The following is a 27,842-nucleotide window of genomic DNA, read 5'->3' as shown; positions in this document are numbered from 1 at the left end:
TGGACCTAGTTAGTTTGGATCTGACTTTGCTTCTGTCAGTCATATCCTTATATCCAAAGGAAAGACCGTTACATTCTGCTGGGCACTCTAGCTAGTTCTGTTTAGAAACAGTATACCTCAGCATGTCAAGATGGCCCAGTTTCTTGAGGGAATCCATGCCAGTGGATGCCAGCTAACCCATGGTCATTGTTATAACAAATGAATAAGCAATTGGGAACTGTCTGGTTCTGGGTCAGCTTTAAGTCCCTCCTTTTCATGTGACTGTTCCTTTGTAATTTGGACTCATGGTTCTGGACCTCATGCATCTTTTTTTTTTTTTTTTAATTTAATTTTATTATGTTATGTTAATCACCATACATTACATCATTAGTTTTTTTTTAAATTTTTTATTGTTATGTTAATCACCATACATTACATCATTAGTTTTAGATGTAGTGTTCCATGATTCATTGTTTGCGTATAACACCCAGTGTTCCATTCAATACATGCCCTCTTTAATACCCATCACCAGGCTAACCCCTCCCCCCCTCCCCTCTAGAACCCTCAGTTTGTTTCTTAGAGTCCATAGTCTCTCATGGCTCGCTACCTAGAGCGATCTACACATTTAAGGCGATCCCTATCAAAATACCATCCACTTTTTTCAAAGAAATGGAACAAGTAATACTAAAATTTGTATGGAACCAGAAAAGACCCCGAATAGCCAGAGGAATGTTGAAAAAGAAAAACAAAGCTGGTGGCATCACAATTCTGGACTTCCAGCTCTATTACAAAGCTGTCATCATCAAGACAGTATGGTACTGGCACAAAAACAGACACATCATCATTAGTTTCTGATGTAGTGTTCCATGATTCATTATATGCATATAACACCCAGTGCTCCATTCAATACGTGCTCTCTTTAATACCCATCACCAAGCTAACCCATCCCTCCACCCCCCTCCCCTCTAGAACCCTCAGTTTGTTTCTCAGAGTCCATCGTCTCTCATGGTTTGTCTCCCCCTCCGATTTCCCCCGCTTCATTCTTCCCTTCCTACTATCTTTTTTTTTTTTAACATATAATGTATTATTTGTTTCAGAGGTACATGTCTGTGATTCATCAGTCTTACACAATTCACAGTGCTCACCATAGCACATACCCTCCCCAGTGTCTATCACCCAGCCACCCCATCCCTCCCACCCCTGACCACTCCAGCAACCCTCAGTTTGTTTCCTGAGATTAAGAATTCCTCATATAAGTGAGGTCATATGATACATGTCTTTCTCTGATTGACTTATTTCGCTTAGCATAATACACTCCAGTTCCATCCACGTCATTGCAAATGGCAAGATTTTGTTTTTTTGATGGCTGCATAATATTCCATTGTGTAGATATACCACATCTTCTTTATCCATTCATCTGTTGCTGGACATCTAGGCTCTTTCCATAGTTTGGCTATTGTGGACATTGCTGCTATAAACATTGGGGTGCATGTGCCCCTTCGGATCCCTACATTTGTATCTTTGGGGTAAATACCCAGTAGTGCAATGGCTGGGTCGTACGGTAGCTCTATTTTCAACTTTTTGAGGAACCTCCATACTGCTCAATGAGATACCACCTCACACCAGTCAGAATGGCTAAAATTAACAGGTCGGGAAACAATAGATGTTGGCGAGGATGTGGACCTCATGCATCTTGATCCGGGACACTGAGGAGCATGGCAGCTAAGATTAGGGGACCTGCACTCATAGGAACAGAGCTTAAATCCTTTCTCTACCACTCTCTCTAGGGAAGTCATTTCATCTCATGTACTTATGGGAGAGTTAAAATTAAATGAACTACTTAAGGAAGTTACCAAATTTCTTGGTGTGTGTTAAGTATTTTTAAAGGGTAAAAAAAAAAAAAAAGAAAAACAGTAACACAAGTATCACCTTGGTTCAGCTTTTGATTTGAAGACTTAATGCTTTCTGAGGACCCTGGAAAACACTCTAGCTTTCTGAATGCCCTCCATGCCTGTACCAAACGGGATAGGACCTCCCAATAATATTTTACCCTGGGGAAGATCCCGGTTCAGACCCATGTATTGTACTCATGTCCTTCAAAGGAAGTAAGAGAACAACCCTTTATTATCCAGGTCTCCTAATTTAGCATGATGGTGACTGTCTTGTCTTTGCAAACACTGAAAATTGTTCCTACATGCTTTGAGACTCACCAATAAAAGTGGCTAAAGCAATTCTTTTAAATCTTGGAAAAATGTATTAGCATTCAAGGTTTCAGAAATCACTATTAACCAAAAGCAAGCACCGTGTTCTTAAAAATGTCAGGCACCTCTTTATTGTAGCTAAGACAGTGTTTTGCTTTGTGTTGGTTTTTGTTTTGTTTTGTTTTTATTGAAAGAAAACAGAAAGGTCTCATTATAATGATTTGATCTCCAGTTTTGTTCCATGGCTTAGAACCTAAGTGTAGCATTAAATCTACAACATACCAGGAATATTGACAGTCATTTAAAAGATGATGTATCTAGGGATACTTTTAAAGAACAGACTATTGCCTTTTGTGTTAACATAAAGCAGTTTTATCTAGGTGGATATAACTGTTCTCAGTGGGTTTGTGGAGACAAGATGATATTTTCTAGGTTGATATTAGACAGTTATTTGTAAACATACTCAGTGTTCTTATTGTGTAAAATGGTTGTTATCTGTCCAATTTGGAGTGCATATCATAGATCCTGACTAAACCTACTTTTGCAAAAGAAGTCAGTATGAAATTGCATTCTGTTAACTTGTCTGCAGACTTCCAAAGGAGATGAAGCAAGTGAAGTAATTCTGCCAAAAGATGGAACTGTATGTCCTGGATAACTAGGATCTGGACCTAGAGCCATTATCCCCAATCATCATGGAAGTGCTGGCTCTATATCCAAGCAATGAGATCTCAATTTGTGTTCCTATTAGCCATATGTAATGTTCTATTTGGCTGGTGTTAATCCCTAAAACCTGTATACTTACCTTACAGTAGGGAAGAATAATAGAATACTGTTTATAAGGGTGTTGTGAAAAGTAAGATAATATACATAAAGCATTTAACAAAATGAATGATCCATAGTATATGCTTAAAAATATGAGCTCCTTCTACACATATCATTAGTACTACTACCATTATTATTATCAATATTAAAAATATACCTTTGGTTGCCTCTCATTTTTCCTTTTTTTTTTTTTTTTTTTTTCTACTTGTGTTATTGAGCCACAACCTCAGATGTGAAATCCCTAAGAAGAGGGAAGTCAGGTCGCTTTATTTCTAATATAAATTTGCTCATCATGAGGTCAAAAGAAACACTGATCAAATCAAGTGTCACAAGTATATATGAAGACAGTAATAGATCACTAGAACATTAATTGTTCAGGCCTGGGGACTGCTTTTCCATGAGATGTATTGACCCCAAATGTCTCCAACCTAACCATACACTGGTAGGTACTGTCAGGACAATAATCCACAACTGAGTGATCCCAAGAGTTCCATGCAAGGGAATTTTTTAGACTAATTGTAAGAGGCTGCAGTACCAGCTCCCCTCCCTGCCTCTCCCTCTGGATCTCTTCCAGGAAGTGACTCTGGGCAGGAGTCAAATTTTTCTGAGAGGTCTGGAAGAATGTGAAATATAAGTTGTCTTTGATACTCTCAGTGGGCATTTATTCATCTATTTATTTATTCATTCATAAACTCATGCACTAGTTTCTGTTTAGTGCTAGGCATTTTGCTGGACTTTGGGGAAAGTGTGATAAATAGGATGGGTTGGCTTTGGCCCAGGTAGCTTACTGTCTGGTGGAGAAGAGAGACATTGAAGCTGAATTAAAAATGTGATGAGTGAAATGAAAAGACAAGTGGAGGGTATACTAGAAGCATGGAGAAGGGAGCATCTAAACTGAAAAAAGAGGTAGAAAAGTAATGAAAGATATTTTGTAAAATAAAAGATTTATACAAGTTGGGTAAATGGAATCAAATGAGAGATGAGTTGGCATCAGTGTAATGTTTCAAGAAGATAGGATAACAAGTTCAAACTGATAAGCAAACAAAAACAAACGAACAAAACCCATCATGTTGCTTATAAAGCAGTATTGATAAAAGCTTGTGCCGGGAGGGTGTAATTTATATGGTAGCTGATGGAATGCTATGAAGAGTTTTTAATGGTATTAATACAAACAGAACATACGTCTTAAGAAGTTCTGTTAGGTAGTAGGGCCGTATATGGATCTGTAGTGGGGAGAAGTTAGAGAAAGGGCAACTGGTTTGGAAGCTTCTAATGATATGTCAGGAAAAGATGGTGTTGGCTGTAGGTGAGGCACAGAAGCATAGAGATCAAGGATTCAGGGATTTGGTTATTCATCCATTCTGTATTACTAAATTAACTGCTCTATGAACAGACCTAGTTGTGTTAACTACAAAGATGAGGAAGGCGTGGTTCTTGCTGTAGAAAAACTAGGAAAGAGAAAGAAACTGTACTGTGACATTCTCTAGGTTAAAGTTGGTGAAGTTAAGTGTCATATCAGTTTGCTGAAAACAAATTCACCCAAAGCCCATTCAAGGTAAATATCAATTCCTCTAAGTATTGTTATCATCATCATCGTCATCGTCATCATCATCATCATCATCATTGTCATTAGTATTGTTGGAGCACTGTGCTAAGTTCTTTATGTACATTATCTTATCTGGTTCTCTTTACCACTCAGTAAACTGGGCTCTGGGCTCTAGGCTCTACTCTTAACATTATTTTACGAATGAGAAAATTGAGACATCAAGAGGCTAAGGAGCTTGACTAAGTTCACTCAGGCAGGTTGTAGTGAAACTTGAATCGGGTTTGTGTGATTTCTGAGTCCATACTTTCAGGGAGTTAACAATGTCAAACAAAAAGCCTGATATAGAAAATTTATAGGAAAAAACTTGCCATAAAGCAGCAATGGAGTAGCAAGGAAAGGAGGCAGTCTGTTTTTGGTTTAAAGTGTTACACTTCCTCTTTTTAAAATAAAGACAGGAAATATTTAGAAATGAGATTTAATATTATTATATCAAGTGATAGGGACTTTCAAAACCAAGTTTTTAACCCATTAAATTGAATGTTGAGACAGTGTCTCCTTAATTGAGTAAAACCAGATCGCCTCCAGTTGGAATACAATTAAACAGCACTGGACTTAGGGTTGGGAGTTCCGGCTCATCATATTTTTGTTCTTTTGTGACTTCGGGAATTTGTGCAAGTCACTAAATATCTCTGTGTGTTCATTTCCTTATTTTTAGAATCAGAGTAATAGTGCCTATCTCACAGATTTGTCATTAACGATTAATTAACAATGCATGTTACACCTAACAGTGCCATGGTATAGAAATAGCCCCTACTAGGAAGTCAATATTATGGTCATGTGGCATGCTGGAAAATGTATGTGGAGAGAGGGGGAGCAGTACCAAGATACCAGAGAGAGTGGAGTAAACTGGAAAGCTGTTGAGACTTCAGGCAATCAGTGTCATGCAAGTGTCTGTTTATCAACTCATGACACACAGAGAGAGGAATGTAGACCCACATCTAATCAGTAGTAAGGAGTTGAGCAAAACTTCAGGGTTAAATTTACACAGAAGACTCAGATGGAGACCGATACATAGTCAACTCCATGTAATGCAGCCATAAAGGAACCATGGTTTCCTGGACTAGAACAAAAATGAAACTACCAGCCAAGGTAACAGACTGGTCTTGCCATGACCACTGGAGCTCCAAGAAATAGACAAATGTCTTCTATGAAAATTTTTCTTTATTAGAACCCAAGACTTTAGTCTAAGAGGCAACTAATATCACATATATACTATTTATAAAGTTATGTAGTTTTTTGTTGTTGAATGATAGACATTTTATGTCTTCAAAGCGTCAAACCAGCCGTGTGTGTGTGTGTGTGCGTGTGTGTGTGTGTGTGCGCGCGTGTGTGTGTATTTACTTTCAGAATGAAGAGAGACAAAAAATGCTGAGAAATTATTATATTCAAATCCTCCCTGCGCAAGTTCTCCATGAAGTTAATGAAGTTATGCAGAATAACTTTTCATAGAATACTTCAGGACAGGTACAATAAGGAGTGAGAAAAATGACCAACATTATATAGCATATGCATCAAAGCTGTATTTTATAAACAAGTGAAAATAGTGTGTCCATTTGTGGCTCTTTTCCACAGTTATTACTGACTCAGTAATTGAGTTAGCATTGCTAATTTATCAGCAACAATACAGCCATCAATTGGAACACTAATTACGTTTTTATGCTGGGCTGGTGCTGAGACCTATGATCAAAAGTATTTTTTTTTTCATTGAACAGTCCATGATATAGTAGTCATTGAACCAGATTTGCTCATTTTTTTTCTGGCATATTTTTTTCAATATATTCTATTGAGTGAGTGTTTCAGTAAGTAACTGCTACATAGTCTACTTACCTAATTCATTAGCACACAGGCATGGGGACCTATTTTTCAAATTAGATTTTGTATTTTCAGTAAGATCTGATGACACTGAATGCTGATCCTTTGTTCCCCATTTCTTACCAATGTCTGGTTGCATTAGAACCGAGATTAATTTGCTGACCTTTAAAACTGCAAGGTCAATACAGAAAATGATCCAGGGAGCACCATTCCCCACTTTACTGTGAGGAGCACAGACTCAAGGGAACACCACTCCTCATACTTGGCTTTGCATTGGAATCTCCTGTGATGTCTGAATCCCACTCAAGAGATTTTTTTTTTTTTTTTTTAAGTAGGCTCCACGACCAGTGTGGAGTCCAATGTAGGGCTTAAACTCACCACCCTGAGATCGAGACCTGAGCTGAGATCAACAGCTTAACCAACTGAGCCACCCAGGAACCCCACTCACTAAAGAGATTCTAATTCATTAGTTATATAGTCCAGCTTGCATATAGAGATTTTTTTTTTAAATCCCAGATTATTTTAATATGCAGCAAAATTTGAGAACCACTGAATGAGAACATACTCCTGTGTAAGCAGATTATGTAAGAGCAAAGAACAACGTCCTCCTTTCCCTTTCTCCTTTCCTTCCTTCCTGGAAACATTTAGCATTTATTGAACATCTACTGTGTCAGGAAATGTTCTAGGTAGTAAAAATATAAAGCGAACATGATGGTCCCTATTTATATGTTTATTAAGTTAATTCTGACCCCAGTCTTTGACTGTGGCCTCACCTGACCACATATCCCCAGTGTGCTGAACCCCAGCTGCAATAGCCTTCTCTTAATCCTCACTGTGCCATGCTCTGAAATAAGCATTCTCACAGATGGTTGCTTCTCCCATGTGGAGTCACCTCCTACTACCTCTTTTGATCATAATTTAATCCTCACCACCTTGACTTCCATGCTTGGGTCAAACTCATCTCATCATTCCACTCACCTCCTTCTAGTTGCATATATCAGAGATGCATTGTTATGTTCTTATGTGTTTGATGTTTCTTTTCCAGCTAGACAGAAATCACCAGCAAGAAGCCTACCCCTGGGCTCCTTATTTAGTGCTTAATAAAATATTTATTTAATGAAGGAAATAATTATGAATGTGAATGAATATAAGTCTATCCTGGTTATTTTTTACTGTATAATAAACTACCCTAAATCTTAGTTGCTTAAAGCAACAACTATTTTATGACCTCTTGTGATTCCGAGGGTTAACTAGACTCACCTGGGTGTATCTTCTATTCCACACGATGTCAACTGGGACTGCAGCCATCTGGGGGCTCAACTTGGGCTAGAATATTCAAGTTCCCCTACATGCCTTGAGACCCATAGGACTGAGGGAAGGCTGGTTTCAGTTGGGATGCTAGGGTTGCTTAGCTTCTCTTGCATGTAATCTCAGGTTCTTTCCCTTTGCACATGGCCTCTGCACTTGGTCTCTATAGCAGATAGTGAGATTTCTTAGAAGTCCAGGACTTCCAAAATGAGCATTCCAAGAGAAGAAGTGGAAACTGCCAGATCTCTCAAAGGCTGGATGGAAAGCTGGTTCAGTGCTACTCCTGTCATATTCTAGTAGCCAAAGAAGTCATAGGCCCTTTCTAGAATCATTGAGAAAAACATAAATAAAAAATTGAAAAACAGGCCCCCCTCTTTATGGGAGAGTCATAAAGAATTTGAGACCATTCTTAATTCATCACAGAAATTTAACCCCAAATTTAGAACATTTATTTTTTCTCCTTTTGGGGGGGAGGGGCAGCTCAAGGGATCTTTTAACTTTAGTTTTTTTATGTGGTATTATTGAGATCTACTCTCAACAGATTTTTAAGTGTACAATACAGTATTGTTAACTCTAGTCACGAGTTGTACAGCAATCTCTAGAATATATTCATCTTTTGTTACAAAATTTATACCCATTAATAACTTCACATTGCCCCTTCCCTCCAGTCCCTGGAAACCACCATTATACTCAATTTCTATGAGTTTGACAATTTTAGATACCTCATATAAGTAAAATCATGCAATATTTTTCTGTGACTTCTTTATTTCACTTACCCTAATGTCCTCAAGATTCCTCCATCTTGTCACATATTGTAGGATTCCTTTTTTAAAGGCTAAATAATACTGTGATGTATGTATATGTCTCATTTTCTTTACCCACTTACTCATCACTAAACATTTAAGTTGTTTCTACATCTTGGTTATACTAAATAGTGGTGTAATGAACATGGGAGGGCAAATATCTCTTTTGAGATCTTGATTTCAATTTCTTTTGGATAAATATCTAGAAATTGGATTGCTGGATCATGTGGTATATTCTGTTTCTTTGAGGAACCTCCATACTGTTTTTATAGTCGCTGCATCTTTTGGCATTTCCACCATCAATGCACAAGTGTTTCCATTTCTCTACATCGTCACCAACACTTGGTAAAGGAAACAATCAACAGAGTGAAAAGGCAACCTGAAGAATGAGTGAAGATATTTGCCAACTACATATCTGATAAGAGGTTCATATCCAAAATATATAAGGAACTCCTACAACTCAGTAGCAAAAAATAATTGGAAACCCAATTAAAATGTGGGCTGCAGGGGCGCCTGGGTGGCCCAGTCGTTAAGCGTCTGCCTTCGGCTCAGGTCATGATCCCGGGGTCCTGGGATCAAGCCCCGCTTCGGGCTCCCTGCTCGGCAGGGAGCCTGCTTCTCTCTCTCCCACTCCCCCTGCTTGTGTTCCCTCTCTCACTGTGTCTCTCTCTCTGTCAAATAAATAAAACCTTAAAAAAAAAATGTGGGCTACAGACTTGAATAGACATTTCTCCAAAGAGGACATACAGGTGGCAAACAGGCATATGAATAGGTGCTCAACATCACTCATCATCAGGAAAGTACACATCAAAGCCACATAGATATCACCTCACACCTGTTAGGGTGGGCTATTATCAAACACACAAAAGACACCAAGCGTTGGTGACAATGTAAAGAAATTGGAACCCCAAGTCTGTCTCAGAGCCCACATTCTGCCAGGCTGCTGGAAATGTTAATATCATTCATTCTTGGGAATCCCACTATTATGGTTTAGTGTAATGGTGAGACGCAGAGGGCACTTTCTAGTTGGCATCCAGCAGTCCTCACTATTAACAGAGAGCGCTATTATGGCAACAAACCTGGTACCCTCAGAGGCAGCTGTTTTACAGCCCCTGTGCTCAGGGCATGGGGCGCTGTGTGCGAATAAAAATGCCATACCTGGATCTTGCTTTCCTTTAGCATTACCCACTCTTTCTGCCCCAAGATCTTTCCTTTCCTTGGTTTTGCTGGAAGAGAGAGAATAAGCTCTGCTTTGTGGTAGGAGGAGTGGAACTTCTTTACATATTCTTTGCTTTGCTTTAGGACTAGGACTGGGTTTTGTTGTGTTCTGCCATGGTGCTCCTTTACCTAGCCTGATCTCTACCTCTTTTCTCTCCCCTTTGTTTAACTTTTTATTTTGACAGGAATCCTGGACAAGTCCCCAGAAATGAAAAAATATATACATATTTTGACATTTTTTCAAGAATAGTATAAAGTATTCCTAACTCCATCAAGATTCTCTAAGTGTTAAGATTTGCACTTTCTCTCTCTCATGTGCTCTCATCTGTATATGCATAGATATATATCTTTCTCTTTATGTCATCTGTGTTCAACAATTCACATCATTTTATGTGGAACAGTTCATGTCTCTTACGTGGTACAGTTTGTGGTGTATTTCCTCAACACAAGAACTTTCCCTAATGTAGCCGAAGTATAATTATTAAAACGGGGAATTAACATTGATACATATTCAGAATTTTACTGTTGTCCCAATATTATCCTTTACAGTGAACAAGAATTCCATTTCCTCATTTTTCTGTGTCTTTAGTGGTGTTAGCATCTTTGAAGAGAACTGGCCTGATATTTTAGAGAATGACTATCAATTTAGCTTTGGGTAATGTCTCCCCATGATCGAGTTCATGTATTCAATTTTGACAGGAACACCATGGGAGCATTGTTTTGTTCTTCTCAGTTCACGATATCAGGAAGAATTACTAATGATGTTATAGCTCTCATCAGTTGGGGTTTCTGCCAAGTTTCTGCATTGTAAACTTACTGTTTTCTTTTATAGTTAATAAATATACTGTATAATTAATAAATTTTGTGAGGCCAGATAAGTATTCTAGTCCTCATTGTACTTTTACTTTTTAACATCTGTTGATGTTTTTTGCCCAAATCAATTTTTCCTATGATGGTTGCCAAATAGTAATTCCTCTTTCACTCCTCTTGTGCCAGTTGCTACTATGGGATGTGAGCCAAACATTGAATGCTGTGTCTAAGTAGGGCATGTTAGGATGACTGTGTCAGATAGGCAAGAACAAGGATAAGAAGGCCCGAGGGACATTTTCTGAGCCCAAAATGAGCAACACATTGTCATGATTCTCTTATAAACAGGGCTGACAGATTATGAGTCAAATTTTAACTAAAATGCCCTATACTTCTTTCTGGTGGTGGTTGTATGGATATATCTCTAGATATATAGATATAACATATGAGTGTGTGTGTGTATATATATATATATATATTTCTTAATGTTTTAAAAGATTTTATTTATTTGTCAGAGAGAGAGAGAGCACAAGCAGCGGGAGCGGCAGGCAGAGGGAGAAGCAGGCTCCCCGCTGAGTGGGAGCCCGACATGGGACTCAATCCCAGGACCCTGGGATCATGACCTGAGCCAAAGGCTGATGCTTAATTGTCTGAGCCACCCAGGTGTCCCTGTATGTATATATTTATATAATTTTATGGTGCTTAATGTTTTTATCCTTTACTATATGCAAAGTGTACTCAAAAATTAAAAAGAGCAACAGGACAAAAAAGAAACAAACCTCTAACTTAGCTGCATAGTTACATAGCATTATACACAGCTTTAGGTGTTAAATAAAACTTAAGATGCTCAACACTGAATCAGAAGAGTTGCTAATGTAGGGATCATTCGATGTTATATAATTAGAACTGTAGCACTGTAATAACATTTAGTGGTCACTTAATAACATTAAATTATTTTCAAATGAAGAAATTGAAGCCAAGGTTTTCTAAAAAGAAAATTAGAATTATTTTCCTTAAAAGAAATTATTTTTTTTCATTATGAGATGTTTACACATTCAAAGACCTTGCATATTGATATAAAATATTTAAAATATAAAACAATCGAAAATTTGCCTAAAATGAGAATTCACTCCTCAATTTCCTTAAGTAGGAAATTACCCTTTTGACTTTATATGTGATTTGATTTACAAAATGACAACAATTTTAGTAACTTAGTTGGTTTCCTTATTCTCTGTCTGCTTCGCCCCCTCTACCCCCCACCCCTCACCCCTGCCCCTGTAAATTTCCTGCCCTGTTCTGTGCCTCAGAGACTGACCCTTCAGGTACATCACCGGAACTGCTTTGTACTGGGGCTTCTGGTTGAGTTTGGCCAATGGGAGATCAGAGTAAAGAGGAGAAAGGATGAGTTATTTCATTCCCTGCCCCATCTCGGTTGTCCGGTTCTGGTCCAATTCTGCCTCTAAAATTACATCTCCTTTCAGGAACTTCTATGGCTCCAACTCTCATCGGGTTCCTACTGTTCCTTCCCTACTCTTTTAGACCCAGGCTTAAGTCTATTGCAAATAGAGAGAGACCAGTACATTATATTACGTTAAGAACTTAAGAGCATCTTACATTCTGCCAAAATGGCAACAAAATTTATAGAAGCAAAGAATTGTCTTGTTCCCTCCAGTGGAAGGTACCTTTGCAGACCTGATGAGTGAATTTTGTGAAATATGTAGTGTGAAGGAACAAAGCTTGATAGGTCTCTGCAGACTTTGGGCTTTCAGTATTTGGGATTGGTATTCCCTGCATGACCTGGCCATGCATGTGACTTCTAACATCAGGATTCATCGGTTGTTGGGCCATGAGATAACTTCTTTTCTTTTGACTAGATGACTATTTTAAGGTCTCTACATTTTCTCCAATACAGCCAACAAGTTGCACGTAGTCTACGTGCTTATTAGATAGGCCCCCAGAATACCATTGCAGGGACTGTGTTACATTGTCCCTCTCACAGGCTCTGCCTAATTGGATTCTGAGGCTGGAATGTGTTCCCTGTGGCTCTGTTCAATAGCTAGCTTCCACTTTTGCTTGTCCCAGCATGTTTTAATAGTCCTTATCGGTCCCTTTTCCCTTCTTTGTAACTAGTCTCTTCATTAAATTATCGTAAAAATTCCATTCTTAGTGTACCTTGCACTTTCTACTGGGACCCTAATGAACAGAGTAACACAACTCCAGAATAGAATTAGAGGGATGAAGTTTCTATTAAAATAGCTAATGAATGGTAACCAATAGGAAATAGACCTGGGGAAAGTGAGGCCACACCTGTTCATTTTGTCTTCGTTCTGTGATGCCCTTACTATAGGATCTCCAGTGAAATCTGACAGTAGTTCCTGATTATCCTCCTGGAAGCTCATGGTTATATTTTTTTTCTGTTCTGTACAAAAGCATGTGATGTTAATTTCATTTAGTCATAAAAAACTCTTTTCCAAATATTGTTGAAAGAGGAATTCAGTGTAGGAAGCTCAGGTCAGTACTTAAAATTATCAGCCATATGACTTTAAACTTTGTCAACTTTCCCATATCTAAGCTTATTCTCACTAAATGCAAATCAAATAAAATGCTCCTAGAATATATACATGAGTGTTGTTGGAGAGAAATAGAAGAGGGACTAGGGCCCTTCAGAGATAATCTTCTGTGGATAAGTGATTAAGCACTAGAATGGATATCATAGTCAATGTCTAGCCTCATTTGTTTTACTGATGTTGCTTCATTTAGGCAAAATGCCTCTTTATATGTTAGGCAATTAAGCAATGAATTAGAAGAATAGCTAAAAGGGAAAAAAATAGATTAGTGAGGCATTCCAGTGAAGCTGGGATTGAAGGGATATTTAAGTTATTCTCAGATTCATTAGTCTTAGAATCTATTACTATAAAATTCAGAATTACAATCATGTAAATACATTTATTATACTTAAATAAATCAAGAAAGGCTCATTTTCAAAAATGCCAGATGTTCTGTATTTCTCTGGTGGCAATATAAATCTGAAGTTTATCTATGCTAAACATCTGTCAAAATACACACTTGTTTAAGGGAGTCACCAACAGTTCAAAATGAAACACTTTGAATAATACATCAGCAAAGAAAAGGACTATTCATTCTATTTAGAAATGAGTTAAGTATCCTAAACAATATGATACATTGGTATAAATATGTACATTGTGAAGTAAAATTTCATAATAAAAATCTCCCCTATAGCTGAAACTTAAAAACCAAAAACTGGCTAATAAAAATAGGAGTTTCTACCTTTCTTTCATTAATCTTATTTTTTCTAATTTAGAAGTTGTTCACACACATAAAAATGGCAATCAACTAATAATTTTTAACTACATTGCATCTTCACAGAAAAAAAAAAAAAACCAAAAAAAAAAATCTGTGGTCTTCAAGGAAAAAAAGGGATTAAAAACTTAGTTGACCAGACAGAGGATTTAAGTTTCTGAAGATTTAGTAAAATTTTCCCAAAGTTAAAAAAAAAAACAAAAAACATTACAGACATTAGGTTGGAAACATAATTTAGCTTTCCCAAAATTCATTTTCATTATATATTTTTTAAAGTTTTTTTTTTTTAAGACTTTATTTATTTGTCAGAGAGAGAGAGAGCACAAGCAGGGGGAGTGGCAGGCAGAGGGAGAGGGAGAAGCAGGCTCCCCGCTGAGCAGGGAGCCCGATGCGGGGCTCGATCCCAGGACCCTGGGATCATGACCTGAGCCTAAGGCAGTCGCTTAACCAACTGAGCCACCCAGGAGCCTTTCATTATATTTTTCTATTTTGGATTTCTAGAGATTTGCTCTTGGATTCTTGTTAAAGAAATACTTGCACAAACTTGCAAAATATAACCACATGGATTCTTTGATTGCTATTTCTTCCTGGCACTGAAAATTTTCCTTCCTGGTTGTTAGTAGCAAAAGATTATGGCTGTAACCTGCTAGGGTAAATACAGTAGGCTGTAAATAAAGTGCTATCAGTTCAGTGGCTGAGAATACTCATTTTCAACCCCACACTTAACCAAAAAGAAAACGTATAACACTAGAAATTGTTCAGTTCTCACTCTGAGCACTATTTAAGATTTGCAGTGGCTTAATTTAGAAACTGCAAGATTTTAAAAGCCTACTTAACATATGGCAAAATAAAATGGTAGCCTGGGATTGTTTTTATTTTCATTTTAGGCTTATTTTCTGGCATTTGCTTTGATATATTTTTTTCCTTAGCAGTCAATGAATTTACTTAAGATGATACTTGTTCACTTTCTTGGTTTCCTCTCTTTAATTGTTTCATTATTATTTTTTATTTTGTTTAAGACATATTTTTGAAGTATGAAATGGAAAGAGAAATACTGGTGCTATCACAGTAAGGATTTACAATAATTTAGCTGTCGTATCTGAATCCCTCAGAGCTATAAAAGATCAAGACATGAGTGTCAGAAGTCTGTGTTGAGAAAGAGAGAAGGGCATATGGAGTGTTTTAAAGACCCTCCCAGATATGGGATGGTTTCTTGTCTGTAGTTAAATTATTAAATTATTTCCTAGAAGAAAGGTGTATGATGAAGTAAGACTCAAAAGTGTATGAATGTTAAAATATTGTGCATTTTATTATATTTATGAATTGATTTATTTTAAAATGTCCATATTAAATCCATTAAAAGTTGCCCTAAATTTTCTAAGAAATAACTATCTTTTTAAAAGAAAAAGGTTACTTAGAAGTGACATTGTTTTATATATTTGCATATGTTTTTAATGTCTGTGTTAATAAAAGCTGAATACCCATCAGCTTCTGTATTCAGTATGTTGCAAGGATATGAAGAAAATGCAGCTTCACTATGTAGTTAGAAAAAGATAAGAATATTTTTAAATCTTTCCTGTAATTGAAAATATTCTTCTTTGATACTACACCAAAGCTTGGCAAGTGGTAGTTTCTTAAAGCTTAGTCACAATGTGGAATCTGAAACCATATCAATGAACTTTTCATACATAAAAATTTACATAAAAATCCCCTGGTCTCCCTTGCCCTTTTAATAAATCTTTTACCTGTGCATGTATTTGGTTATTTGGAAATTATTGGTTCACTGAATTACATAGTCCATCCCAGTGTTGACACATTTCATTATATAATTTTTAAAAATCACACTTATTAATATCACTATTGATCTTATCAGAAAATGTAAGTATGGCATGTTGAGTTCATCATGGGAGATACAAATTTTCCAATGATAGATACCAATTTTTGTTTGAAATCTTGAATCATATCTTTGTCAACAAATATTTGTCAGTGGTTTTCTTTGAAGCAACAAGCTCCTTTTGTTCATTTTCAAGGAAATGTCAAATGCCTGGGTTTTAGTAACTATTTTTGTCTGTTAGTCATTCTCTTAAAATTAGTGTTCCGTGAAAAAAGGTGCTTATTGTTTCAAAGAAAACCGCTGACAAGTGGTTACATTTTTTCCTTAAGACAATCATAATATTTCGGAAAGCAAAAGTTCTTCATGCATATTGTCACGCCATGGATTGTGCATCATCGGTGCAAATGTCAACAGTGAAAAAGGTGAATGATATCTTGGTATTATTGTATTAATAATAATTAATAATAATAACTGAAATCATATTTAGTATTACTTCCAAGCTACTGAACATAGTTTTGCCTTAATGGCCTCAATACAAGAGTCTTGGGGACCGCAGAGCTCTGTGGACCACTTTCAGAATTGCCATTTTAGACAACGAACTAAGAAGCCCTTCACAGACATTATTGCATGGCCTCTTCACAGAAAACCTGTAACATAGAAACTGATTTTCCTCATTTTCCAGATTTTCCTCTATTTTACAGATGAAAGTACTAGACTTAAAGTTTTTCAGTGACTTGCTCATTTTACTAACTTGGATCTCCCAGTATTCGATATGAGATTCACTACAAAAGCTGTGGTTTTGTTTTTAAATAATTAATAGTTGAATCCTGACCTAGATAGCATAGTGCTAAAAGTCAAGTGTCTTTGAAAATTGACACAATTGATTTTGAAAACTGATAAAAATCCTAGCAAGACTGGAGATTTCTGCCTCTGTCCATGATGGACTAAGATGAACAATATCTTCTCTAAACCTTCTCTTAGAAGCTTAACAGAGTTCAAAAATGCAATCGGAAGGATAAAGGTATTTCTAAGTATCTTATCTGAATCCACAAACATTCTCTAAATAGGGCTAATAATGATACTTAGCTCATAGTATTGTGATCATTATATGAGTTAAGGAACACACGTAAAGCACTTAGAGTAATGTCTGGTACAGGAAAGACAAAAATTAAAAATGTAGTCCACTTCACACCCATTAGGATGGCTACTACAAGAAAAAAAAAAACAACAACACAGGAAATAAGTGTTGGCAAAGATGTGGAGAAATTGAAAAACTTGTACAGGGATGCCTGGGTGGCTCAGTCAGTTAACGTCTGCCTTCGGCTCAGGTCATGATCCCAGGGTCCTGGGATCGAGCCCCGCATTGGGCTCCCTGCTCTGCGGGGAGCCTGCTTCTCCCTCTGCTACAGCTCCCCCTGCTTGTGCTCTCTCTCGTGCTTGTTCTCTCTCTCTGACAAATAAGTAAATAAAATCTTTTAAAAAAAAGGTAAAACTTGTACACTGTTGGGGGAATATAAAATGGTGTAGCTGCTATGGAAATCATATGACGGTTCCTCTAAAAATAGAATTACTATGTGATCCAGCAATTCCACTGCTAGGTATATACCCCAAATAGTTGAAAGCAGGGTCTTGAAAAGATATTTGTACATCCATGTTCATAGCAACATTATTCATAATAACCAAAAGGTGGAAGCCACCCAAGTATGATAGAACAAAATGTGGTATATATACAGTAGAATATCACGCAGCATGAAAAAGGAAGGGCATTCTGACACTTGCTACAGCAGGGATGAACCTTGAGGATATTACACAAAATGAAATAAGCTGGTTGCAAAAGAACAGATACGATATGGTATTGTTTACCTGAATGGTCAGATTCATAAAGACCAACATTAGAATGTGGTTGCCAGGATCTGGAGGGGAGTTGTTTGGTAGGTAGAGAGTTTTAGTTTTGCAAGACGAAAAGCATTCTGGGGCTTGGTTGCAGAGGTGACTGTTTTTAACACGGCTGACTGCATACTTAAAAATGGTTAAGATGGTTTTTATATTATGTGTAGTTTGTTACGTCTATTTTATCAAACTTTAAAAAAGAATACTAAAAAATATGTAACAAGGCTGCCGTAGAAAATAATAAAACACAATTTACAAGTACAGGGAATGAAAGAGTTTGAAGACAACAAATGTATCAGATGAAATAAACAAATTCCTTGTAAAACATTTTATCTAAATGATGCAGAAGAAGAAAAATTGAGTGGCTCTACATTTATTAAAGAAATTTAATTCATTATCAACATAGTCCTACAATGAGAACTCTATGCCCAGTTTCATTGGTGAATTCTCTCAAACATTTAAGGAAGACATAGTACCAATCTTAAAAAAAGTTTTTAGAAAATAGAGCAGAAGGGAACATGTCCCAAAATGTTTTTTGTGGCTTGCACAATGGCAATTACAAAACTTGACCCAGATAATAAAATTACCAACCAATATCACTCATGAATGTGGATGAACATTCTTTAGGAAATATTGGCAGTTTTTTTTTTTTAATATTGGAAACAATTACTATTGCCCTCCCATATATTTTGTGATGATTAAATTAAAAGTTAAGATGGCTGATTTTTTTGAAGGCAGTGAAATAACTAATTCTGGATTTTCTGATTAACCCTGCTTCTTGGTGACATTTGTGAAAGTGAATGTCACAGATTTCTTTAGTATAAGTAGCTTTCAGATGTTGCTTCCAACTAGTGGGTACTAAGATTCAGAACAGGGATCTGGGGTGTGTAGTCGGGTAGATGGGAGGTAAGTGTAAGAGAGACCCAACTCCAAGAACTTGAAGAAAACCCAGTCCAGCAAATAGATCAATCTGACAACTGTGTGAGCAAGCACCAGGTGGTAGGCAGGTCCAAACATGGAGTATCTGTGGATGGGAGGAGCCCAGTAACAGGAAAACCAGAAGCAGAGAGTTCTCACATTAGAGAAGACTGCCAGGAAAAGACTGGCAAGCCTTCTTGGTTGTCTGTGGTGGTTAAGCTATAAATGCTGAGGTTGTAACAAGGAAGGGGGCCGAGGGATAAAATAAACCGTCAGGAGGCAGCAATATTAGTATCCCCCAGGTCTAAAAGGAAACATGCCTACGGCATGAATCTTAATTCCCAATCTACACATAATAATGTTAATGATAATATTAATTGTAATTCTAATATCATGTATTGATGACTTACTAAATTCCAAAAAGTATGCAGAACACTTTAAACATTCTGTCTCATTTAGTCCTCGAGCTCTGCAAAGGGTTGTTACTACTTGCATTTTATGGGTGATTAAATTGGAACTCAGATTAAACAACTTTCCTCAAGACACACAGCTAGTAATTGCTAGTGCTAAGAACTGAGGGTCTCTGATGGTGGATTTATCCTCTTGTCTGTAGCACGGCTGCTAATGCCTGGGAATCTGGTTCTATTGTTGGCAGTTCTTCTGAAATACATATATGAGAACTCAGCTAGCAGTAGGGAGAGTTGAATGAAAACTTCAGTTTGATTTATTAAGTAAACATTCCCTCACCTTAAGTTTTCAATGGGGTAGAATTAATTAAAATACATAATCTTTTTTTCTAATAATCTAAACAGGTTTTTTAAAAGTAATATGGAATATTTTTAATTTATATACAAGTTTTAAATGCATTTTCTAACACTTAATGAATTATATATTAAAAGAAAACAGTACCCATTTAAATGATGCTTGTTCAGTCTCAGAAATGAATTGGAATTTGTTGACTGGCATGAGAATAGAACAATTTCTTTCTTAAATGACCAACTTCTGGAGAAAATGTAACCTTACTCAGTTTTTTATTTTTGACAAGTTGAGATTTTGACAAAGTTTCATGTTCATGCTTCTTACAGGACAGCAACAGATAGGATTCACACCAGAGAAAAATAGGAAGCTTCAAACAAAAGGAGATGATAAATTGTCTTGCAGTGACAACAGCATCCTGTCAATAAAGAAGCATTAAATTCAAGTAGAAACCCAATTTACCAGATCACAATATAATGTTCTAGAAAAATCACACCCACACAGTTTTTAAGTAAATAATCAAATTTGAGATTGCCCAAGTCAATACTGTCCATGATCTATTAGGTTTCCCAAATCTATAGTACATAAAGAAATATGTGAACTACTTGCAAGGAAAACACAGAACATTAATTTTCACCAATGTAGCTAGGAGTCAAGATTAATTAGAGTTTGAAATGTGTTAAACTGCCTCCTTTAAAAAGTCAGTTAAATAAATGAACCAGCATTTTTCATTTCTTTTACCTTTCAACCAGAGTCAAAGTAGCCAGTTGAAAATAAGGTCAATTCTTTGCCATTTGGGTTATATCAAAATAGCTCTTTTGCAAAAATACCATCCCACTAAGGGATCTTACCTATTAGTCTTGAATGTATATTAAGTCTATCACGCAACTGTCATCAGCTAGACCCTGGGACCTGGCCTTCACTGCCTACCTGCTTGTACTCACCTTCGTCTTACAGTTTTCTCTAAGTTCTTCTTTCCAGCTTTCCCCTTAACTCAGACAAATGAAACCCAAAACCACCCCCCAGGTGATGGCAACTGCCCTGACAAAGTCTCCCTCTGGCCCAGACCACCCAAACCGTTTGAGCTACACCTGACTCGCGTTTGCACAGATGGACCATGGAGTGACCTCTGGAATGACCTACAATCACCTTTACCTCATTTTAATACTAAAACCTCCACCCAGGGAGGAGCCTCAGCCTAATATACATAACATACCATGTGTGTATAGGCATGTTTCCTTAAGGCACATGTACGACCTTAGGCCCACCTCTACATATGATGACAGGGCTTCGCTATGTAAATATTCATCCTAACCCTAAACAAAAGGAATCCGTTCACCCTCTCTTGGAGAGTCATGGCTTTGGAAACCAATTTTCGTGAACTCCTTATCTGCTTCAGATAAAAGTTTCTTTGTCTGGCAGCTCAGCTTGATGCAGTTTGTGATTCACCAAGGAGCAAACTTATGTTGGTTTGGTCACACAGTTTCATTTGTATGATTTTATTTGATTTTATTTGAATACATTGTACCTCTGTCTTGTTTCAGTGAGTCTTTGGTGTTAATGGCAGTTTTAGATTCAATCATATTAGTCTTTTGGAGAACTTTGAATGCTGGACATTTCTTTCTTTGGATTGATTGATGACTTCAAGATACTTGTTAGCAGAATTTTATTGGCAGGAAAATCTCAGTCTGAGCTTTCTTCCACTCGTTTACCAAACATTTATCATCCACCTTGTATGTGTCAACGCTATGCTAGCCCATGATGATATATCAGTGAATAATGCAGAGATTTTTTTTTCCTATTCCCATGAATGTCTATTTTAGTTAGAAAAACTAATAAGCTCTTAGTATAGCCATGGATGTCATAAAGCTGAAGTGTAGGGCTTTGTTGGAGCATTTGCCAGAGGGATTAACCTTTGCCTCATCAGGATAAGGTTCAGAGTCAGGAACCTGATGATAGGTAGAATTAGCAAGGAAGACTAGAATAAAAAAATCTGCACAAAGTCCTTGGAGGAGAGATAGAGTACATTTCAGGACAGATGAAATTTGCGGTAGCCAAGACCTGTCTGCTGACAGTCTTTCTTATAAGCAATTTTAGTGAGTTTAGATTTTATCCCAAAGTCTGTGGGAATTTACTGAAGAACATCAAGCATGAGAATAATGTAGTTAACATGGGGTTTTGGATAGACCACTGTGGATGGAAAATGGAGAATAATTTGGGCTGTGATGGGGCTTCTGGATGGAGGGGAAGAAAGGCAGGAGGCCATTTCAGTCGTCCAAGTGACAGAGCATGCTGTCCTTGGCTGGCCTGATGCTACTTCATGTAGTGAGGTTCAGGTTGCAAACAGCTCAACTTCTGACATAACACTTGTGAAATGAGATTTTCCTGGGAAGTCCCTTATGAACCTTCCGCATTACAAAAGAGGATCTAACCTAAGAGTGCCCTGGAAACTTAGGTTTTTAAAAACTTTAATCCTCTTGACTGTGCTTTTGAGCTCATCTCTCAACTACTGGATATTTTTTCGCCATGTGCCTCTGTTTGCTTATGGAAGCAGCACTTTTAGGATTTTTGGAGAGGCTTAGTGACCACAAATACAATTTGAGTTTAAGGAATTTTTTTCTATTTTGTTCATGTTTTATCTGCATACTCTGCCTATGATTAATGAAAACTGTTTTAGTTGAATCAGTAGACAGACATAGGTATGTCTAAATATAATATTAAAAATGTATTTTTAAATAAATAAGTCAAGTTTTCAGCTATAGGAAATTGTTTTGTAATTGATATTTTACATTATCAGAGAGTACTACAGGGAGCAAGGCATTTGTAATCATTAACTCATTAGATACCTGGGATAGATACTTCATCTTTTTCTGTTTTTTAAATTAGTATTCTTCCTTCAACCTAAATGGTAAAGATCAAAAGGCAACTGATCAAATTAATAACACATTCTGGAGGGGTTATTTGGATATTAATTATAAGACACATGGTAATTTCAGATTCTTTATCATGAGAGAAAAACTTAGAATCACTGGCAAAGAACATAGCAGGAAAATGTACTTTTAGTAATTTGGCACCTCAGAGATCTAACAGATACAACAAAACAAACAGATGATCTATGTCTTTGCAAAGGCAGAAGACCTGTCAAAATGAACTGTTGTCATTGCGACATGCTTTTTCATTTTTAACGGACCCTGATAATCATAGACACACCACGGTTCAGGCTTGTGTTTATGATAGGGTAAGATTGCATTTTTTAATTCATTGAGACATGGTCAAGGGTAAATGAGAACTAACGCAGTTGGTCAAATTGAGACAAGCTGAAATACAGTAAAGAGGTTAGCTGAAGTCTAGATAATGTGGACATTGGCTCCCTCGGGAACCAAGCATAGCCTCGGTTGTCTCCCTCACCATGGAAAGATCTGGAAGGGACCAAATACCAAGGTTGCGAGTCAACTAATGACAAGGAGACCGGTCCAAACCGTGACTCTGCATAAGATCTAACCTTGCTGACTCAAAAGAGGGTTTACCAAATAGCTAATTATGAAACACATGCTTATCCAAATAACCATGACACTAATTTTCTTTTTATCCCCAATCATATCCAAAATAAATGTATAGTTATTTTAGTTTGAATAACTTCTAATTTTATTCTAATTCTAAATTATATTTCTAATAATTTATATTGTATAAATATATGTATATATATTCTTTTAATGAGGGGAGTTTTATAAATAATATTTATTTGTAATAATGTTTTGTAGCAAAAAAAAAGACGTTACAGTAAATTAAATATAGGCAACCCATTTTCAAGTTCCCTCTTCATTTTCCCCCATTCTCTCTGCGTGAATTGATGTTCAATATTGTTTCAATTATGTTAAATACAAGCAGTAAATGGTGTCTAAGTGGGTGGTTGTCAAAGTAATGTTTTATAACAGAATGGCTGTATATATTTTTTATTTTTTTATGTAAAAATATCAAGTGGAATTGTTCTCTTCCCTCCAAGCCCTGTACCCCATTAACATTGAGGACACACTGCCTTCACTTCTGTGCAGCTCCTAAATGAAGTTGATGACTGTGTGTATGTGTTTTGTGGGGAGGGATGTTCAGATTGGGGCAATTATGGCTTACTGATAAAATATCAGCAGTTAGGTTTTCAAGTATTCCTTCTTCTTTTCATAGTGAATATACCCATCTCATCATGCTGTCCTACCTGTTCTCAAAGTCTCCTTAGACATCAGCCCAGAGAGGGGTGCCTGGGTGGCTCAGTCACTTGAGGCGTCCAACTCTTGGTTTCAGCTCAGGTTGTGATCTCGGAATCTTGGGATTGTGGGATGGAGCCCGCATTGGGCTCACTGTGCAGCATGGAGTCTGCTTGTCCCTTTCCCTCTGCTTCTCCCCCAGATCCCACTCTCTTTCTCTCTCTTATAAATAAATAAATAAAATCTTAAAAAAAAGAAACTAGTACAGAAATGGTAATTATATTTATCTTTTGTTCACTCTTTGGCCATCCTGCTCTCTTTTCCATATAATGTGTTTAAAACTGTGTCCTAATTATAGTTTGACAAGTATTCATTAATTTGTTTATCCCTTCCTTCTTTATTTTGTATATAGGTTCATTAATTCGTATATATGTAATAAGTTAATTCATAAACTTGGCTACTATTTATTACTTTATTATATGACACAGGCACTATAGTAAGTAAAAGGATCTCAAAAGTAAAAACAAAAAGAGGTCTCTGCCCTTGGAGCTCTTCCAGTGAAGTATAAATACAGATTGGCGCTATAGTTTAAACATCTGCAACATAAAAATATCAAACAGTAGTAGAGGGGGATTTGCAGAGTGCAAAGGAGCACAGACACGGGGTCCCAGAGAAGGGTGTGAGGTATTGTTTAGCTGAATCTTAAAGGTCAAAGGGCCACTACCATTGGGTACTTTAAAAGTGTATCATCAGATGTTACAGAGTTGATTAAAAGTGAAGGTTGGACTTTAAAAATCATAATCATAGTTCTACTGAGTGTAGAATTTTAACACATATTTAGTATAATATGTTCTGTCTTTTCTAGAATCCCATTCCTACAATGTGTGCAACCTCCAGGTCCCTAAGGCACTGATGCCATATATTGACTGCTTTAGCCAGTGTTGACCTCTATTTCTGTCTAATCTAACCTGTAACCCACTGATTTCCTTGGAAACATAATAACATTAAACTGACTCTCCAGAAACCTAACTCACCCTGTAAAGAGCAAATACATTTTGTCCTCTGTGGTACTTTTGATTCCAGTGTTAAAGGATTATTCTGCTTAACATCACTAAAAGCAAACTGACAATACACTTATTTGGGTAAATAAGTGTATTTGCAAAAATTTTTGAGAAATTTTTTTTTCTTCATGTAATAAACATTTTGATGGCTTCATTAGTTTATATGTGAGTAGAGTAACTTAACCATACTAAAAACTTCAAGTCAAGATCCTAACTTACTGGATTTGAAAGACAAAGAAAATACTAGATTAAATTGCTAGAGATTTTGACTTTTAACATGAAGTTATGCATGGAAAAGCAACTCATTTTTATTTTATTTTATTTTTTAAAGATTTTATTTATTTATTTGACAGAGAGAGACACAGCGAGAGAGGGAACACAAGCAGGGGGAATGGGAGAGGGAGAAGCAGGCTTCCTGTGGAGCAGGGAGCCCGATGCAGGGCTCGATCCCAGGACCCTGGGATCATGACCTGAGCCGAAGGCAGATGCTTTATGACTGAGCCACCCAGGCACCCCAAGCAACTCATTTTAATATATCTCTTGCAAAGCATAATACTACACACTTGGAATATATATATATATATATATATTTTTTAAAGTAGGCTCCACAGGGGAGCCTGGGTGGCTCAGTCGGTCGTTAAGCATCTGCCTTCGGCTCAGGTCATGATCCCAGGGTCCTGGGATTAAGCCCTGCATCAGGCTTCCTACTCCGCGGGAGGCCTGCTTCTCCCTCTCCCACTCCCCCTGCTTGTGTTCCCTCTCTCGCTGTGTCTCTCTCTGTCAAATAAATAAAATCTTTAAAAAAAAATAAATAAAGTAGGCTCCACATCCAGCATGGAGCCCAATGTGGAGCTTGAACTCACGACTGTGAGATCAAGACCTGACCTGAGATTGAATGAGATCAAGAGTCAGATGCTTAACCAACTGAACCCCCTGGGTGCCCCCACATTTGGAATATTCTATATCATGACATCAGAACCATCTTTTCATTATATTCAGTTATAACTGAGTAAACAGTACTCTAAGATGTGAAACTATATGCCGAGTGTGGAAAGATGATGGATGGACACTGAGGCCTATGTAACACAAAGTATTTATAATACTGCTCTGTCCTTTTACCAGTTGTGTTAAGGAGGCTAATCCTGTATAAGTCGATGCATTAGGGATATATTCAAATGGATAATTTTTGTTTACTTTCATTGAGAAAATAGTTGAATCATTTTTAATTCTGACTTTTGATAACAAATCAGTCATAAAGATGAATTGAACAATACAAAAATCAAAATATCCTGGAATCTCAATATCTTGAAACACAGTGCATTCGTATTTTGCTGGTTGTCCTCTAATATATATCTCTATGAATATACATAATTTTACATATATGCATGGAATCATATCATCCACGGAGTTATATGAAGGGCAACTCTTTTCTTGGCATATCTAACCTGTCTCTTCCCGTTTCCCAGGTGACTAGCCGTTCACAACCTTTCTTCAATGCCATGTAGTCATACATAAATACCATACACAGATACACACATTTGGTAAACTTCATTATTCATTTATAAAAATGGGGTTATACCACATATATTTTTCTATATCTAGCTTTATCCACTTTACCCTGATGACAGTTACCCCAAGTGATATTTTAACACATTGTTGTTTTATGGGTGCTTAATTTTCATGGAATGGATGTGCTACAATTTATTCCATAATTTTCCAGTTCTTGAGTAGGTCCCTTTTTCTCCAGGATTTTGTTTTGTTTTGTTTTGGTCAAAACTAATGTTATAAAAAACATTCTGGTGTTTGTTACATGTGTGCATTCATATGGACTGTAATGAATGTGTATATATTCTTATGGGCTGGGTGTGTGCACACTTTAAGTAATAACAGCTTTATTGAGACATAATTTATATATCATAAAGTAGATTGTCGGGAAAAACAAAAGTGGGTGGGGAGTAGCTGCTGATGGATGACAGCATTCCTTTCTGGGGTGGTGACAAGGGTCTGAATGTAGATAATGTTCATGTTTGCACATGTGTGTGAACGTACTACAAGTCACCAAATTATACACGTTAAAAGGGTGAATTTTATGATATATCAAAACCAGATAAATACCCTACAAGAAATAAAGCTGCCAATGAGGTTCTCCAGTGAATGGCCATGCAAAAATTCTTAGAATAGTAGTAAATTTTAGGATCATCATGTCAATTTCTGAAAAAGAATCAGCAGGGATTTTTGTAGCAATTGGGTTGAATCTTTTGATCAATTTGGGAACATTGCCATTTTAACTTTACTAAGTCCTTCAATTCGTAACTGTGAAAAGTCTTCCCATTTATTTAAGTCTTCATTTTTTTCAACAATGCTTTGTCATTTTCAATGTACTAGCTTTGTACTTCTTCTATTAAATTTGTTCCCAAGTTTTTTATTCTTGGTGCTATTGTAAATGGAATTATTTGTACCAGTTCCTGCAAATCATTGCGAGGGTGTAGACATAACATTGATTTTTGCATATTGATCTTATATCTTGCAAATTTTCTGAACTCCTTCAATAGTTCTCATGATTTTTTGCAGCTTTCTTATGAGTTTCTATGCACAAGATCATATTATCTGCAAAACAGATAGTTTTACTTCTTCCTTTTGAATCTAGATGTTTCTGTCTTTTACTCACCTAATCGCCCTGGCCAGAAACTCCAGTCCTTTAGCAGGTTGAAGAAGTTCCCTTCTGTATTTACCCCAAAGATAAATTTGTAGTGATCCGAAGGGGTACATGCACCCCGATGTTTATAGCAACAATGTCCACAATAGCCAAACTCTGGAAAGAGCCAAGATGTCCATTGACAGATGAATGGATAAAGAAGATGTGGTATATATATATAATGGAATATTATGCAGCCATCAAAAGGAATGAAATCTTGCCATTTGCAATGATGTGGATGGAACTGGAGGGTGTTATGCTGAGTGAAATAAGTCAATCAGAGAAAGACATGTATCATATGACCTCACTGATATGAGGAATTCTTAATCTCAGGAAACAAACTGAGGGTTGCTGGGGTGGTGGGGGGTGAGAGGGATGGGGTGGCTGGGTGATTGACATTGGGGAGGGTATGTGCTATGGTGAGCGCTGTGAATTGTGTAAGACTGATGAATCACAGACCTGTACCTCTGAAACAAATAATACATTATAGGTTAAAAAAAAAGAAGATAGTAGGAAGGGAAAACTGGAGGGGGGCAAATTGGAGGGGGAGACGAACCATGAGAGATTATGGACTCTGAAAAACAAACTGAGGGTTCCAGAGGGGAGGGGGAT

The sequence above is a fragment of the Halichoerus grypus genome, chromosome 14 (assembly GCF_964656455.1).
Source record: "Halichoerus grypus chromosome 14, mHalGry1.hap1.1, whole genome shotgun sequence".
Lineage (NCBI taxonomy): Eukaryota > Metazoa > Chordata > Mammalia > Carnivora > Phocidae > Halichoerus > Halichoerus grypus.
Note: the sequence above shows the minus strand (reverse complement) of the source record.